The sequence below is a fragment of the Falco peregrinus genome, chromosome 4 (assembly GCF_023634155.1).
Source record: "Falco peregrinus isolate bFalPer1 chromosome 4, bFalPer1.pri, whole genome shotgun sequence".
In the NCBI taxonomy this organism is placed as follows: Eukaryota; Metazoa; Chordata; class Aves; order Falconiformes; family Falconidae; genus Falco; species Falco peregrinus.
The window spans coordinates 68,928,082-68,945,627 of record NC_073724.1 but is presented as its reverse complement, the minus strand read 5'-3'; the positions used below and the strand labels follow the sequence as shown (position 1 = coordinate 68,945,627).

The 17,546-nt window shown below is 36.3% G+C and overlaps 1 long non-coding RNA gene across 1 annotated transcript in view; it reads right to left on the bottom strand.

Annotated features, from left to right (window-relative positions):
- The window catches only part of LOC129784355 (uncharacterized), a 64,604-nt gene extending 47,069 nt beyond the window's left edge, over positions 1–17,535 (bottom strand). The window contains exon 1 of the long non-coding RNA XR_008747008.1: positions 17,154–17,535. This is a non-coding gene — a long non-coding RNA (uncharacterized LOC129784355). The remainder of the gene's footprint in view (positions 1–17,153) is intronic.
- Positions 17,536–17,546: the final 11 nt, after the last annotated feature.

Below are 17,546 nucleotides of genomic sequence, written 5' to 3'. Positions count from 1 at the left end.
TCCTGTCTGCTCTTCCTCTGAAAACACAGAGATGGATATTATTTTCTCCTCCAGAGTTTCTTTTTTTTTGTTTCTCTTTTCCCATTATTGCCTGACTTGAACAAGGTTTTGCTCCTCTGGGCTTTTGTAACAACAAGCCTAGAGGCTTGCTGTAGAACACTTAGCCTCTGATTCTGACCTTTCACACACAGGATGAATTTCTTATAAGAACTCTCTCCTCTAACAGGGATTGTCAGTCAGGTACAGAGTTATAACTTATGTTGAAAATTTCAGTCTACAATTTTTCTTGATTAAAGCAGGCTGCTGTGTTTATCTCAGTAGGATTTAATATCAGTGGGGAGATTACAAGTCTTAACGTTTGTGCACCACATACAAATAGACTACTTGGGGAATAAAATTTAGAAAAAAAAAAAAAAAAAAAGGTTGTATCTGGAATGTAATCAAAGGATGGTCTTATTTAAGAAAGAATTGTAAGAGTCTTTTTCTTACTGGTACAAACACATGGAAGCTACATGCAATCAGACAAATTGTTATGCACCCGCTACTACAATAATGTCTTTTAAACATGTCTATACTGATTGTATGGTCTGTTCATGAAGTAAAATGTGGGGCTTTTGGGTTGAGTCTGGGAAGGGAATATTTCTTTTCTCTCAGCTGTAGAGAACAGAATCTATGTAAATAAAACAGAACACATTTAATTCTGTGAGAAGTGTTAGGATTCACATTTTGTGCCTAAGGCTCTTTCTCCCAGCCCAAGGTGACCTCACCCAAACTACATATGGAGACAATCTCCAGCCTCTTCTGACCCCTGAAAATTACCTATGTGCTGGCAGACTGCTAGCTGGCACAAACCTAAACTGTGCTTCCTGACACTTAAAGAATACACACCATCACAGACCCATGCTTAAGCAGAATGCTCTGACTTTTCTACGTTTTCCAATATAGGTATTGTTCCTCAGACTGTAAACAGACCCCACCCTTCAAACAAAGGCACAGCAGCTAGCGCTGGAGCACTGTCTCATGTTAATTTTATTTTTCAATGTCAAGGGAAAAAAAGTGTAAGCTGCAAGAAGACTCACACCAGTTCACAGGCAACGGAGCTGGTGAAGGGTATGGAGCACAGGTCTTACCAGGAGCAGCTGAGGGAACTGGGATTGTTTAGTCTGGAGAAGAGGAGGCTCAGGGGTGATCTTATCACTCCATACAACTACCTGAAAGGAGGTTGTAGGCAGAGGGGTATCAGTCTCTTCTCACAGATAACTAGCAACAGGACAAGAGGAAATGCATCAAGCTATGGCAGGGGAGGTTTAGATTGGGTATTAGGAAAAAATTCTTCACTGAAAGGTGGTCAGGAATAGACTGCACAGGGAAGTGGTTAGTCATCATCCCTGGAGGTGTTTAAAAAACATGTACATGTGGTGCTTAAGGACATGGTTTAGTGATGGGCAAACAGTGGGACTTGACAATCTCAAACATCTTTTCCAATCAAAATGATACTATGATTCCTACTATTTTGAAACGGGCACAGGTTTCTAAACAGACAATGGGGAAGACCTTCCAATTTCCTTACCCCTTTTTTAGTACATTTGAATGCTTGAACAATTCAAGAGTTTAAAAGAGTCAAAAACCCCAGTGAAAACCTTGAAAGGGATGTGTGTCCCAATCATACCTGCAACTAATAAGAACAACATGGAGATTATTCTCAACAGCCATGCTGAGAACGTTTAACACAGTTTAACGCTAGTTATCAGACAGGTATTTCTGACATGACTCTATGACTCATTTCGTAATGCAGTCCCCAAGGCTGTGCAATTAGATCCTCAGGTGGCAACAGCAGTATGCTCCAATGACATGAAAATACTTGCTGCTAATGTATGTTAGTTTAATATCTGACAGTCAACCAAAATACAAAATCTCTTCAAGGAGGTCGAGACTGAAGATAAGACTTTGTGTGCAAGACAGATCGGAGTTCTGAAGCCTTCCTTAAAGCAAATAAATACCTCCTTTTTTTTTTTTTTTTTTTTTTTTAATGGAAATGTGGATAGTGTTTGTACAATTTGCTTTTTTTCTGCATGTGTGGATTAAGAGTCCCAAGAACATTTGATAAGAAAAATAAATAATGAGGTTGTTTCTACATAATGATAGAAAGCAAAACACACAAAAAGACATTGGTACTTTGCCAATTAGAAAAATAGAACATTTAAGGACATATAAACTTTAAGAAAGGGACATACTTAAAGGTACCATGAAAGACTCTCCATTTAGGAGAAAATCTCCACAATTACAAATTAAGATTTAATATAGTTCTTACTTAATAAGACAAACAATGCACATTATCCATGTCCCAGGTGATCATACTTTATATGATCACCAGGTGATCATTCCCTTATAACCAGCCTACAGGGTATAAAATCAGCACCTCCTTCAGTTTTGTATATTATTATATATTAAAATTATGTTTGATCTTAAATCATTTACTATTACAGCTCCCATAGATAAGATTTAAGCTGTTGACTAGACAGAGACTTAGGAAACTCGCCATCACCTTAAACATTGAACGACAGTTGAGTGAGATTTTGAAAATCAACATTTTTGATTTTTCCCCTACAGTGATAACTAGGTGCATTATCTCCTTTTGGAGGTCTCGCTCCTTATACTTATCCATTAACATGTACAGGAATCTTTTTTAATTTCATAGTCAATTCACATACTGTGAATACATTATCCGTGTTTAAATATGTATATGGATTGATTTCTTCTCTAAGAGATGCTGATTGCTAATACTGCTTTTCCAATCATACATAAGGAGCACTAAATATCTCTGGTCGTAAGGTAACTGCAATAAGCAAAAGTCATGCTGACTCCAGACATCACAGTCTCTGTTGTTGTATTTCTCAGCCTTTTTCAGTCTTTATCTGTAAGTCTGTTTCTTCATGTATACAATTTTCTTTTTTCCACAGTCTAATGCCACTTTGTGATGTCTGCATAACAATGTGTTAAAGTGCAGTACAGATTCTGATTTATTTAAAAAAACTCAAGATCACTTTATCAAGCTATTGCAGTGACTTCGCTATTCCTGCTCTGCCTTAAAATTATTCAAGAGATATCTGTGGTCACTTATGCCAAATCAATAGCTTTAAAAATGCGATACAATCCATACACCGTAATTTTTTTCTCCAAGACAGAATACCCAAATATCCCTTCACAGACCATTTCAGATTCCCACAGACTAACATTATTATTCACCATCTCTTGTTTTAAACTGCTTAGTAGAATTGCTCTTACCATGCTTAGCTTGAGGGAATGATGAATTTCCATACTGGGTGAAGCCTTGCTGTATACTATTTGAACAGAATTTTTCTTGTAAGAAATATGATTTTGGGGGGGTTGACTTTGATGAAATGCAGAAAATAAATATATTATAAAAGTTTGCTTTTTAGAAGTTTGGAGTCAGGGGAGTAAGTACCTATGAAGTCAGTTGCATGCTTGGTATCACTACTATATGCCATTCATTACCCCAGCTTCTTATTCTATTTTATTAGATTACAAGATTTTTCACCTAATAGTAGAGATAATAAGCATTTTATTAGCAATATGAAAGAGAAAAAAGCTTTAGCATCTGCATTATGTTAAACTCATTCTTTTCATTGATTGAACTTCCAATAATTTCACCACAGACAAAATCTAAATATTTTTAAATTCTCCCAGAACATGCAATGGAAAAAAAAATATTTGTCACTACTGGGGGGAGAGGGGAAAATTAAGTAAGTGCATCCAAATAAGACTTTCTGAGTCAGAATCAATCACCTAAATCCATATTCAATCAGTCACCTAAATGTACATTCTAGACCAAGCAGTGGTATAACACTTTGCTTCAACTAAATATTGATGTGGAGCAGAAAAACTGACCTGGGATTCTTATTAGCAGGACCTGTAATTATTATTATTTGTCCTTCCGGGGTGCATATGGAAGTGGAATATTCTGCTTGAAATAAGGAAATTAAGAAATCACATATGCTTCAAGGGTGACCGAGACTTCATAACATAAATAATCTAAATTAATATGCCAATAAAAGTTATATCTCCCTATCAAAATACAGGATATGAAATGTACATTTGGTCACAAATATAATTTAAGCAGAATTAAATTTTATGCATAATAATGTTCTCATATCACTATATATTTAAAAATCTTAAAAAAATTACAGAATGTACAATGAGTGCATGTTTAAGATTTTGAATCTGCACTATATCCTAGTCAGCTGGCTAGACATCAATCGCCACTAAAGTGCATTATCTATAAAAAACAAGTTGTTAGTCAAACTTTTAATTGGCATGTATATTTTAAAAGAAAACTGAAATAAATCCTACTTTCACTTGACATAGAAACTTCGATGTGACCTTTCTTTCTGGGTTAAGTTTGATAGTGCATTCTAAAATACCATTATCTTCCAGATGGCCAGAATAATATCAAAGATATAGGGTGTGAAGCTGTTTAGAGAGTTCTTGATTGCACCTGAGAAGATGAGAGCAGGCAGCTGACATTTCCAATGCCTTGATAACATCTGTTTTTTCCACAGTATCACTTCACAAGACTTTCATTATTTATCTTTTTTTACTGCACTGCTACCAATTTCTCAATTCTTTAAAAAGAATCTGTGATATGCATTTTCTGCCCAGACTGTCTGATGTTATACTGTTCCGGCAGTTATTTTCCACTAGTCCCTGACATTTATTAACTTCCTGTTACTGATGCATTTGTTTAGTTTCTAGAAAATAGTTTTCACTACTTTCAGTCTTCTACAGGGATGACAGTATTGCTTTTGTTCCTTAAACTACCTTGTTTCAAGTTTTCTTACTGTAAATCATCAGTTTATGGAATAAAGGGCAATATGGTACGAACCCCTTGGTTTGACAGAGAGCAAGGCAGTGAAACAAAGTATTACATTTCAAATTCATGTTCATTTTAACTTTTTTTCTATACAGCCTTTCACCATCTTTATACTTAGTAAATCAGCTAATCAAACTCCCCTAGGTTTTCTGCTGCAGCTCAAGAACTTTGACAATTACAGACACTTATGAGATGATTTTTCTCACCTGACTTTAGACACCTAAAACCTAGATAGCTTAAGAGAAATATGTTGAACTGTTCAAGTTGCTTTAGGATCTCTATTTAATCTACTAAGAAGAAAAAGGATTTGGTGCAGAAGGGCCATCCTGGACACTTATTTTGGGATGAAAAAAATTAACTATTTCTAGAGGTATGCCTTTATTCTACTTCCTGAAAAGGAAAAGGGAATGTAGTATTTGTAGCTCAGAAGCAAATGGTTGACTTGGGATATCTAAAACAGCTGAATTCTTTCTCAAGTAATTTCACTTGATGCTTGATGTTTTGGCCTATTATTATTTTTTTTTTAAATTTCTGATAAATCATTTGTAGCTGTAGCTGATACATATTATGTGAAGCTGGTGTTTCCATATGTAACTTGAAGAGGAAAACTTGTTAAAAAAACATGAGAACACCTTCATTGCTAGTTTGATTTTTAAAAGCCTGTTCAGGAGGAAAAAAATTGAATTATTGTTATATTTCTATTTTTTCTTCAGTGAATTATTTTATCTGTTATTAGCAAAGGCTAATTAATATCCAGGTGGGTTTTTATTTGTTTGTTTGTTCTAACTTTTATTCATTTAAGTTTTACTTACTGTGTTTTACTACACACATGTAATAAGTGAGATAACATATGTAGTTTGATAACAGCATAACCTGAGTGAATGACTAATGAAATTCAAGTTGTTAATCTGATACAAGTCTGAAAGAAGTTTTCATACACTCATGTATTTAGAACACTTGAAATCCTACCACCAAGCAATATGAATGTTAAGCACAAGAATTTAGGTGGAATTTATATGAGCTGAATTTCAGGAGTTTATCCTAGCTAAATTTATATTGCTTATTCTTGTATCTACTCTGGGACCTTGTCACCTCTCCACTACCTGTTTGCAATAGGGTAGCATGGTACAAATCTGTAAACTGCTTATTTTCTTTGCTGCCTTTTTCCTAAAATGTCTTAAGCAGAAAGCTAGTCCCAGTCAGAATTGTGTTTTCTTTTAAAAAAATAGGAGATTTCTCTAAACCAGCTCCTTTCTTTCTGGCTTTGTGTTTCAGAACTGTGTAAAAAAATAAATAAATAAATAAAAAATAAAGCAAGGTCAAGTGGACTGGTAATTAACAGAAGTCAAGAATTGCTGAGTTACTGGAGACAGAGAGGTGGAGGAAAAAATAAGGGACCAAGAAAAGAAGTTTAGGATTATTCATGATTTTACCACCTAAACAGTTGACTACAGATCAGAAATGAATAAAATTACTAGACAATGAATAAAGATTTATTTACTTTTGTATGTCTTGATCTAGATGTTTCATTACTAGATATAATTAATTGACATCAGCTTGTGTGAGATTCTTTTTCTATGCCATAAGGGAAGTAATTCAGACATACATGTTGGATGTCATTTTTTCCTAGTGTATGGTTTGGAGAGGTGAGTTGTCTCCTCTTTTTTTAAGAGGAGCTGATTTATTTTTATTTTTTACAGAGGGAAGAAACAGATAGTGAGGCTTTAGAGAAATACTGAATGTGTGGGTGGAAGAACAGGAATGAAGGACCCAACATCAGCTCATTAATCAATAACTTAGGCCTAATATTTTGAGTTAAAGTGATGTCTGTTGAATCACTGTCTCACCGGTAATATTAAAACTCATTCAATCCAGAAAGAAAACAGAATATAAATCATAGAATGGTTTGTGTTGGAAGGGTCCTTAAATAGCAGCCAGTTCCAACTCCCCTGCCATGGGCAGGGACACCTTCCACTATTTGAGATGCTGCTCAAAGCTCCATCCAACCTGACCTTGAACACTTCCGGGGATGGGGCACCCAGAGCTTCTCTGGGCAACCTGCTCCAGTGCCTCACCACCCTCATAGTGAAGAATTTCTTCCTTATATCTAATCTAAATCCACCCTCTTTTAAAACCATTACCCAAGGTGTTTTCATTTATATGTCATAAATAATTTGAGTAAGTCTCTTATTTGTTTGTTCCATTTTTTTCAGAGCCAAGATGGAGAAATTTTTCATCTATGTCCCTTTAAACCATAAGAAAACAGCAAGAACTCACTGTGCTTGCTGCAGTAGTTGCACTGGCTTGATGATGTGATATAAGGAAGTAAAAAGACCCAGCAAATTTTAAGAGCTAAACTCTCTAACCAATTCACCAGAGACAACCAATCTGTATCATGTCAAGAAGAAACAGAGTGGAAATGCAAGCTAATGAATAGCTAGTGCAAAAATTTTAGATGTTATGATGTGACATAACGGGTAAGCACCTACCTGTAAATCAAAAGAGATTTAAAATGCAGATTCAATTTTTCTCTTTTGTTATGAAAAATGCCTCTGTCTCTTTATATCTGAGTATAAATAAATTGTTAAAATGAGAACAATTCTACATTACTTTGCAACTGAAAATATGTGTATGTATACACACATAGAAAAAAACTGATTGCTGTGGTGAGAATCCTTAGTATACAGGTAAGTCAGATTGCCCTTAAACTTTAAAATAAATTTCTGCTAAATTCACTCCTTAACAGCACTTTTCATGCTAATGCTGAGTTCTTAAACATTAAAAATCATCAATATTGATACAAAATGTGTCAAAGCGCCTTCAACAAAGTGTCAGTACAAACAAAGTGTATCAAAGTGTATTCAACAGTTTATATTCCAAATTAGCTGGGTGTATACAACACCAGATCACTGGTGACTATGGTTCATGGCAGTCTTTGGTGAGATCAAGGTGATCAGGCTTTAGAGATCTTTGAAGTCAGAAGTGCAGTGTCATGTCTTGTTCTACAATTTTCTTCCCTTGTGCCTGATCTTTTTTCTGCTATTTGCCACTCACCTCCTACCCTCAAGGGGGATATCATTTCCTCCTCATAATGATTATTTGCGGGTGAGGGGTGTCTTTCCAGTTATCCTGGTGTACGTGGTAGGAAGCTCTGTGAATTTGAATACAAGTGATTGTATTGTCCTCTGCAACTTTTTATTGCTTGGTTGCCTCCTGCATGCAACCTGCCTTTTCCCTCTTGGTGGTCACATTATTCTCATATTATGTAAAATGCTTAAGGATTGTGTCTGGCTATGCCTTCACACTGTTAGAAAATGCTTGCATACTCTTGTTGTTGTTTACATTATTTCAGAATGGTTATATTCGGGTTTGTATTAACTATACCCTAGTCAATACATTTCTAATTTCTAGATGTCACAGGGCTCTGGTTTGGCTACAATTAGTTGTGATATGCTGTCCCTATGCCTCCTGTGGAACATACAGGCTTCCCAAAATGAAACAAAAGCCTCTTCATTTTAGCTACCCAAACTGCATAAAGGCTTCCTGGCAAAGGAGTTTCAGACAGTATCTCTCTGAACAGGGACTGTAGAAACCTTCAGCTTGTGGCCATCTATCTTTTCATAATTCATACAGTTTAGAAAGTGCTATTTATATGTATTTCCTCTTTGCAAAGATTTTTTCTAGAACTTTGTCCATACCAGAGGGTAAATTGTGAGGAACAAACAAGCATGTGAATTGGAGGTATACAGTTAAGATACACTGAGTTCTTTGTGCCTTGAGGGGTTTTCTTCTTGCCAGAAAACCTTCAGTGTTGCTAGCTTGCTAAAATAAATCATCTCTGCCTATGCTATTGTGACTTGCCTCCCCTTCCTCCTAAATAAAAAGCAGATTATAACATCAGTGGCACTTCAACGTCAAAAGCCAAGGAGATTAATGTCTGCAGTGAAGAGCCTTGGCTGAGCAAAGGTGAGTGCTGAATAAAAGGGAGGTGGCTATTTGCAGATGGAAGGAGACTGAAATAGAATGTGGAAGTACGAGTGGAAGTACAAACTAAAGATAAAATAAACATATTTGGAATTCTATTGACATTAATTTCCTTTCAGAACTTGATACTGAACCTGCACATAAAAATCCTAAATCCAATTCAGTACCTGTAGAGATGCCACATTCTGTTGGTTGTCCAACCACAGTAATTAGGTGCAAAATGGTGACATCAGCTATGCTCCTTCTCTTGTAATTTAAGGGAAAAAACCATGAAATTCCATCCCACAGGTCATGAGTAGAGTTGTTTATATAAACAACTGAGCTTTGTTCCAATCATCCATTACAAGTAAATCAAGCATTCTCTTTTTTTTTCTCATTTAATAAAGGGCTGCAAAATTATTCTGGTTCCTCCACATGTGTTGGAGAATTATTTTTCAAAATTATTCACTAAATAGTATGGGTAAAGCACATTAATCTCTGGAATTCTTCACAAATTATGCACATTAAGTATTTGCAGTCACTGTTACACGTTTTTGGTATCTGATGACCAATTACATTTAATTGTTTCTGCTTCTGGCTACTTTGTCTTATTTAGGTGAGAAGTAAATAATAAACAGTGCATGAAAAATACTATGTCTGCATTAGAAAGCTATTTTGTACCATAGGAGATGCTCTTTAGATCAGAATACCAACGGTAAAGTGACTATGTTGACAATGTTTTATATGCAATATGGCTTTTTCTTCCTCCAGACTAAATTTAGTCTGTTCCCCAGGATGAATGATCCCAGCATTCTTATGATTTGAAGACATCCAAAAGGGCAAATCTTTGGTTCAAACACTTAGATCTGCATCATCAGTTTGAGTGCACCTGATGCATATCTGAGAGCAGAGATTCTGCTGTGGTTATCTCCAAAACCAATCAAATTCTTGTGAATGAATATCACTTTCAAACTGAATCAATGCTCAGGGATGGCCAGAAGATTCACTTTGAAACCTCACTACTGCTCTTACCAAGCATGCTAATGTGGACACAAATAACAGATTTTTCCTTCTTTTATGTTAATAATTTTTGCCTATAAATATAAGCTATTACATTTAGAAATGTAGTACAAACCATATTAACAAATGTAATAAAATATAACCATTCCTCCAAAAGCATGTTATTTTTAGGAATCTTATTCTTAGGGATTAAAAGGGGTGTGATACAGATTGAAGAGAAAAACCATACGCAATTCACACAAATAATCACAAATAATCTATTTTTGCAGCTTTTTTTTTTATTTTATTTGTTTGGTTTCATGGTGTGTATTGTTGTTGGGGTTTTTTTAATAAATATAATGTTATTACTTGTGGCTTACCACTATCTAATTAGCTTCTGCTTTTCCAAGGCAAAATCACATCTTGACAGACTTTTTGTATTTTTTAATTCATAATTCCACTTAGTTTCTTTTAATTTTGAAATAACTGGAGCTGTCTTAAGTCTTGTTTAACTTTGTCTATATAATACTTTAACCTGTCATGACTTGTATGTGTAGCAGTCATTTAGTCAAAAATTGTAACTATGTCCTGAAAGATTAAATGAAATACCATCATAGAATAATTTCTTTTCAACTAGGCCCATGATTTATTGAGCTAGACAGAAATGCATGCTCCTTTATGCAGCTTCTCAACCCTACCAATGAAATGACATTAGTAAAGCATCACTTAACTGTAGCTCAGAACATACAGAGTACATCTATAACAGAATTAATTTTGCTTTTTCTATCTAAATCAGCTTATTATGTAAGTAGCACTCTAGTAGCATTGTTCCAGTAATAATCTATAAATCAATATATCACATTGCAGCACTGAAGAAACCTGTAAATTCAAAATCTTCATCAATAAAATGATAAAAGTTTGTTTGCGTGTTTTTCCAAAAAATCAGTATAAAATATAGTGTGTATTATAGTGATAGGGCTAATGTAACTGTTAAAGATATAGATACACTTGAGAATCTAGTCAATATGGAAGCTTCCTGAAAGTGTGTATATTGTTTTCCTGTATGAAGTTGTTCTTTTCTTTTTTTCACTTATGTTTATGGGTTTGATCCTTTTACGATTTTTCATTTTCTATCCACAAAATTTATATTAATGGAATGCTCTGATAAATAATATTACATTTATGAGGTGTTTAAACTTAAAGCTAGAAACAATTGAGTTGGTAGTGATTTCAATGTCTGTGAAAATAATGCTGTTTTAATTTAAAAACAAGTATTTTAGAAGCATGAAATACCTCAGACTTTAGAAATATTTGTATCTATGCTTCCTCCTATGGTGAACTGTGTTATGGTTCAAGCTTTCCCAGTGACCTTTCCATGTGCTACCACCACTAACTTGCTGCCTCTAGAAGCAAGGGGAAAAGTGTTAATTCACCTGTATCTACTAAACTGTTTCACTCAAGATTTGGGTGTAAAATACATGATATAAAAAGGAAGAAGATGTTTAATGGGAAAATCTATTTATTTTCTCTGAAACAAAATGAGATCAAATAAATGTACTCATGTCTTCCTCTGCGCAGTGCAAGGCTGTTTACAGATTACCAAATTAACATGTAGCTATTACAATTCTGTAATAAATCCACTGAAGGCTTTTTTTTTTTTTTTTTTTTTTTTTTTTTTTTTTTAATTTAACTCTCCCACAAGTGATGCAGAGGAATCATTCTTCCATTGTTTTTTGCCAGTTTCATGCTAGGTTTAAGCTTGTTTAGCCTTAGTTCTGTGTCATTCTTTGTTGCATTGCTCTAGGTGCTCCTGTCTGCCAGGCCGTACTGCTGTAGGTATAAAACCATCTTGATATAGTTATGGAAATGCTTCCCTCCTAACTGAAGGCATGTAAAAGTTTGACAGTCAGTTTAAACTCTCATCATAGTCATTGCAGAAAGAGAGAGAGAGGACAAAGCATCTCTGAGGGAAGACATAAACCAGCCTTTGGAAGAGCTCACTCCACAGACTATCAAGGAAACCTAGATTACATTAGATTAAATTCCTACCTTTTACAAGGTTAAAGTAAATGAGCTAGAATTCATTCTTTATACCAAAGCTATTATAACTTTCTCTATTCCTTATCCTAACTCCTTCCACGCCTCTTTGATATTTATTGGTTTCATTCTTAAAACTCTGCCCTTTAGCTGTCTCACTCTCTCTCCTTTGTCATCTTTCTCCACTCTCCCCTTCACCATACAGGTGAGTAACAAACTCTGATTTTTGTTCTTAACAAAATGCCTTCTTCCTCTGCTCCTTGAAAAGTTTTCCAACTCCTGTAACAGCTAGTCTATTTCTTCCCTGCAATTTCACAATCGGAAATCATTTTTATATTCTATTTATTGCAATTCTATAAGTCTTCCTTCTTTAATTCACTTAATTCTTCAATACACTGCTATTGAAACTGGAAAACATTGTGTCTTTCTGGTCTCAGGAGCTCCTCAGTTTTCCTCACTGACCTGAATATCATTTTAATACACTGACGATAAGTATGCAAAAACTATATATTTATTGAGTAGCATTTTCCATGCAACATTTTCAGAATAAATGATGGCATAAATGCATTGACAGCAACTACTCTCAGAGGATGAGGTATGCATCCCCAATAAGCTCTTTATTCACCTTAAAGGAGAGTAAATGACAGGGAGCACAAGATCTTATCTAAAAGGCAAAATACATTACAGCACATAATGCACATAACAGGTCTGCTCAGATATGAACTATGGAAAAATGCAAGAAATCACTACAATAATATGCCTGAAGACAGAACGCTTATTCTAGTTATGGGTGAGTGTGCTGTTCAGATCAATTAGATCACGTAACTCCTACAGACAGTAAGAACAGCAGTAATAAAACCTAAAGCAAAGAACATATTGCACAGTGTGTTGACAAGGTCAAATTGATAGTAATGATGTGTGATGGCAGCACTGCAATAAGGTCTAATACTGTATGCATCTGATATTGGCTTTCATTACCTATACCCTGGAGTACCGTCAGAAGCTCACTAAAATGATAGTGATTACCCAAAGGGCAAAGGCAAGTAAGACAGGCAGTTTGGTACTTGTGCATCCTGCAAACTGCATGAAGGCAGACAAAATTGTACCTGAAGCTAGATCTACAAGGCTTACTACCACTGGGATCAAGTTGAGTTTATACTGCCTTTTATTCATTTTTAAATTGATGCGGTGCTTTAAAGTGTATGCTTAGTGACTTTATTAAGACAGTCCATCAGAGACTGTGATAGCTCTCTTCAGAAGCCTACAATCTACATTATAACTATGTACTCTAAATCAGACTGTAATGCATACCAGACACAGGGTATACTGCTGCTCTGGAAGCTCATGTTTCAAGTCAATACTGGGTGACACTTAAAAGCTTGGGGCTGTCCCTAGTATGAATAAAGCTCAAATGTTTGAATGAGTGTCCAGTAGTTTTGTAATACAGCTTCTCTTTCATTCTTTAAAAGCCAAAACAAAGTCAGTCCTATGCCTTACTTCCAATAAAATACCTCCTGCTACTTCCTGATATTCTTCAGTATCTTTTCTTTACTTCTTTCTTACAAAAGAGGTGATTTAAATATAAGTAGCTTTAGTCTCTACTGAATAAGACATGCTCACACAGAGAAAGGTTAATGAAAAGTAAGGAGTGTCCTTTGGAAGGGTATATAAACATTGCAAAGAAATGCATCTGGGAAGTTACTTCTGGCCTTCTTTAATGTCCTCACAGCTCATGCAGAATGTGAATAGTTGAATAGAATTAAGCGGAGAATTTTTCTATGGGGTACTTCTCTGGATCATTTAGGCATTTATACAAATAGTGGATTTTGTAATGTCATCATGTACAATGATCCCCTTGCCACCCCCGTCCAGAAAAAAAAAAAAAACAAAAATAATAATCTGAAGCCTGAAAATTTGGGGGTGACAATCAAAGCAGAGGTGAACGTTCAGAAAATGGGAACTTAGGAAGATGGCTGCTCTTGGCTTTCCTCTTCTTTCCAATATTGACATGAACACCTGCTCTTTCCCCAAGTACATGACATTTCCTGGGTGTTGTGACCCCTTTGTTTTGCAATGTTAAATATTCAAGGAATCAAGGCTGGCATAACAAGATTTCAACAAACTTTGTTAATCAGCTATGTGCACATACTCTGAATCTTCCTGCCTTTGCACATCACGCTGCTCTGAATTTTTGTCTAGCTTCTCTGACACAGTTTGGAGGATTTTTGTGGCTGTAACTTCTTGTACAGTCCTGAAAAGATGGGGGGAAGGGGTGTCAGGTTGGGGAAAAGGAGCCCTGTGAGGAAGGGGCTGGGTGCTGACACCAATTCAAACACAGTAGAGATGGGTGGGGACAACAGAGATGTGGTGTCCATAGCATTTGGATCACCCAGATGAGCCACCTCAGGTATTCAGTTGTTGCAGAAGGAAAATATAGCAGTCTGGCACCTGCATGTTTCAAACCCTAATGTAATGTTTTAAATAAAGGCCTCTTTGTATCAGATGCATGAAGCATACAGACTGGAGGCTTCTGGAGAGTTGGTCTTTAAACCAAGGCAAGCCTATTTTCTTCTCTCTGCTCAATGGCCCCATTTCTGCCCCTCAACAATCTCTTACTATGCAGCAGTACCATGGCTGCAGCTGTGATGCTATGTCCTACCATTACATTCATAACTCCTTCAGAAACTTAAGTGTGTGGACTCTCTCTCTCTTTATTCATTACCTAATTGGGAAGTTATATTCTGTTTGGAGAATCACTACTGGATATACACATTCAGGAAATCCAGTCTCATTGGCATTATGTTGCATATTCTTGGCAATGCTCTCTGAATATTGTTTAAGTTTGTATTTGTCTGGTTATACCCTTTTTCCTCCCAAAGGCCTGGGTTTCTCACAGAACTTGTTGGGGAATAACAAAAAAATATTAGAAAAACCCAGACTAACTTGTCCCTGTAAGTAAGAGCCTAAGAATTCACTTTCACATCTGCAAATATTCAGAAGTTAATAACCCTTAAAGTGTCCAAACTCATAAGTGTAAAAAAGTCTTTAAAAAATCTTAGCACAAATTTGTCAACATTATGTTTTAACCTACGCATGATTCCTGTAGAAAACTGTACATACTGCACTTTTATTACTAAGCATAACTTTTTGTTTCCCTAGGTTTTCTTTCTCAGAGGAGAAAAGCCGCTTGCTTTATACATGCCTTCTATTATTTTACTCCTTTCCAGCTTAACTATAAAAAGCCAAAGTAATTATCTACGCAGATACATTATTTTGAGGTTTGCTAATATCAGTTTATTGTTGACAGAATACTATCCTAACACCTTCTCTTACATATATTATGCACTTTCAATCAAACAAAAAGCTTAAAGATTTGTCAGTGCTTCGATTATTCTATACGCTCTTCTTGTAACAGCAGGTATGATTATGACTAACGTAGCCTGCATCAAGATGACTTCCCTAAAATACTTATATTAAAAAGGAGAAACAAAACCACATTAATTATGTTGCAGCTCAGAGTTTTGTGCTGAATAAGAAAACATATACATGTAAGCAGTATTACAATGGTTGTAATTAGTTCTGCAGTAAGAAACGTATTAAAATCTACTGTTCTTTATCAGCTGGGAAGCCCTTTTTTTCTGAAGCATTGTACATGCTTCTGTGAAGAACAGAACAAGAGAGACTCCTGCTGGCTCAAACTCAAAAATTTAACACTCTTACCAACTTTATTTTTTCCATTCTTTGTGCACTTACAATTACTCGTTTGTTATATAATAATACCCAAAGGCTTGGAAAATGAGTGAATGCACTAGACACACTCCCGCAGCTCGAAAGAGCTGACTATTGGAATTTTTTTTAAATTTCTGAGACAAGTAGAAGGAAGAAGGGCAGAAATTGAGGATACATACATACAGTCACATAATTTATCACCTAGTAGCTTATGTGATCTGATGCTGTAGTGAACTTACATCTGTAGTGAACTATGAGGCTACTTATTCACTGCATGCTGTTGTTAGTGTATAAAGTGATCATTTGGCATAAATATTTATATATATCCTATGCCAGAGTAAGCTAAACCAAATCATCAAGTGCACACTTCACAAAATTTTTGTTCAGCTTAATTCTAGTCTCAGGCTAAACTGCAACTTATTTGGGCCAACTATTAAGAGTAACAATGACATTATCATATACTGTTTTCCTCACAGGACATTGGCTTTATTCTGTGCACAGGATGATGGCCACTGCTCAGAGAATGAAGCAACAATGCCTCAATATTCCTTTATACTCTGCCTGCAGTATGTCCCTACGTACTATGCAAACCTGCACTGAATAAGGAATTATTCATCTCCCCTTGGGCTTTTTTTTTTTTTATAGTGCTCACTTCTGTATCTGAGAGCTAGATCCTTAGAAGAATTTAAGGGGTGGACAGAAAAAGTTATTTAATATCCAAGTCCCAGTTAATGTAGTGGGAACTACACACTTTGAGAAGCACAGAACCACCAAGGCAGCTCAAAGACACCTATCAAGCCCCAAATCCAGGCTCATAATTTCTAAATAAAGGAGCAAACTGCTATGCAGACAGTAGCGGCACTCTATAAAATACTGAAAAAGGCAGTCCACCTGAGCCACCAATTCCTGGCTCTTGGAAGGACAAGTGATCTCAGTACCTCTTGCTTCTGGTGAAGTGTTTCTGCCCCTTGCTGGTTTTTGTACACTACAAGGAGATAATCCCATTCCAACATTAAGATTCTCAAACCATTTACTTGGCTGCCTTCCAACCCTAGAGGTGCCTAACCTCCACAGGTTAAGTTTCTCAGGGTGTGTATCTGCATCAAATTAATGTGTTTTGTCAACAAACAGGCCTTGCCCACTACTCAGCCACCACTAGAACTTAGTATCAAGGATTTTACACACTATGTCACCTAGGGCGAGAAATATGTTTTCTCAGAGATGGTAAACCTCACAGAACACAAAGCTGGGAGAACAGTAACATTTTCTTTTATTGAATAAATTAGTAGTTATGAATTCTTCTGGGAAATGGGAGATTCGAATTAAAAAAACTTCTCTTTAAGGGGACTTGAATGCACATTTCCAGAGCCCTCCTGGCTCTTACTGGTTTAAGATTACACCTACCAGGATGAAACATTTCTGAAAATAAATGTTACGTACTTCAACTTGAAAAACACACCTTCACCACATTACAGCAAAAGGAGAAACATCTGATTTGCTCAGTATCACATCAGATACTTATAAAAGGTCTTACCACAGAATCCATTTTGCAGAATATTTCAAAAACTTAAGTTGTGAGTCTCCCACTCTCAATCCTTCATCTTTAATGTCTTTCCCATCTTCTGGGAATAGGCCAGCGACTTCACTATCACGTTCATGTTAAGGGCAAGAAGGCAGCGGCAAAAAAAGAAAGCTGATACAGTGACACGAAATTGAAGTTGGCATTAAAGTGCACAAGACCCCACGACTGCAAACGGCAGTCTCTGCGATCACAAGCGTTGCCTCAACGTGGCGCACCCCAGCCGGGGTCACTGAGCGCCTCCGGGCGCCGCCGCCCGTGCTGGCTGCACACGGCCCGCTGCCAGGGTGCGCCCGGCCCTGCTGGGCCCTTCCCGCGCAGGCAGCTGCGCGCTGCGAGCCCGCAGGG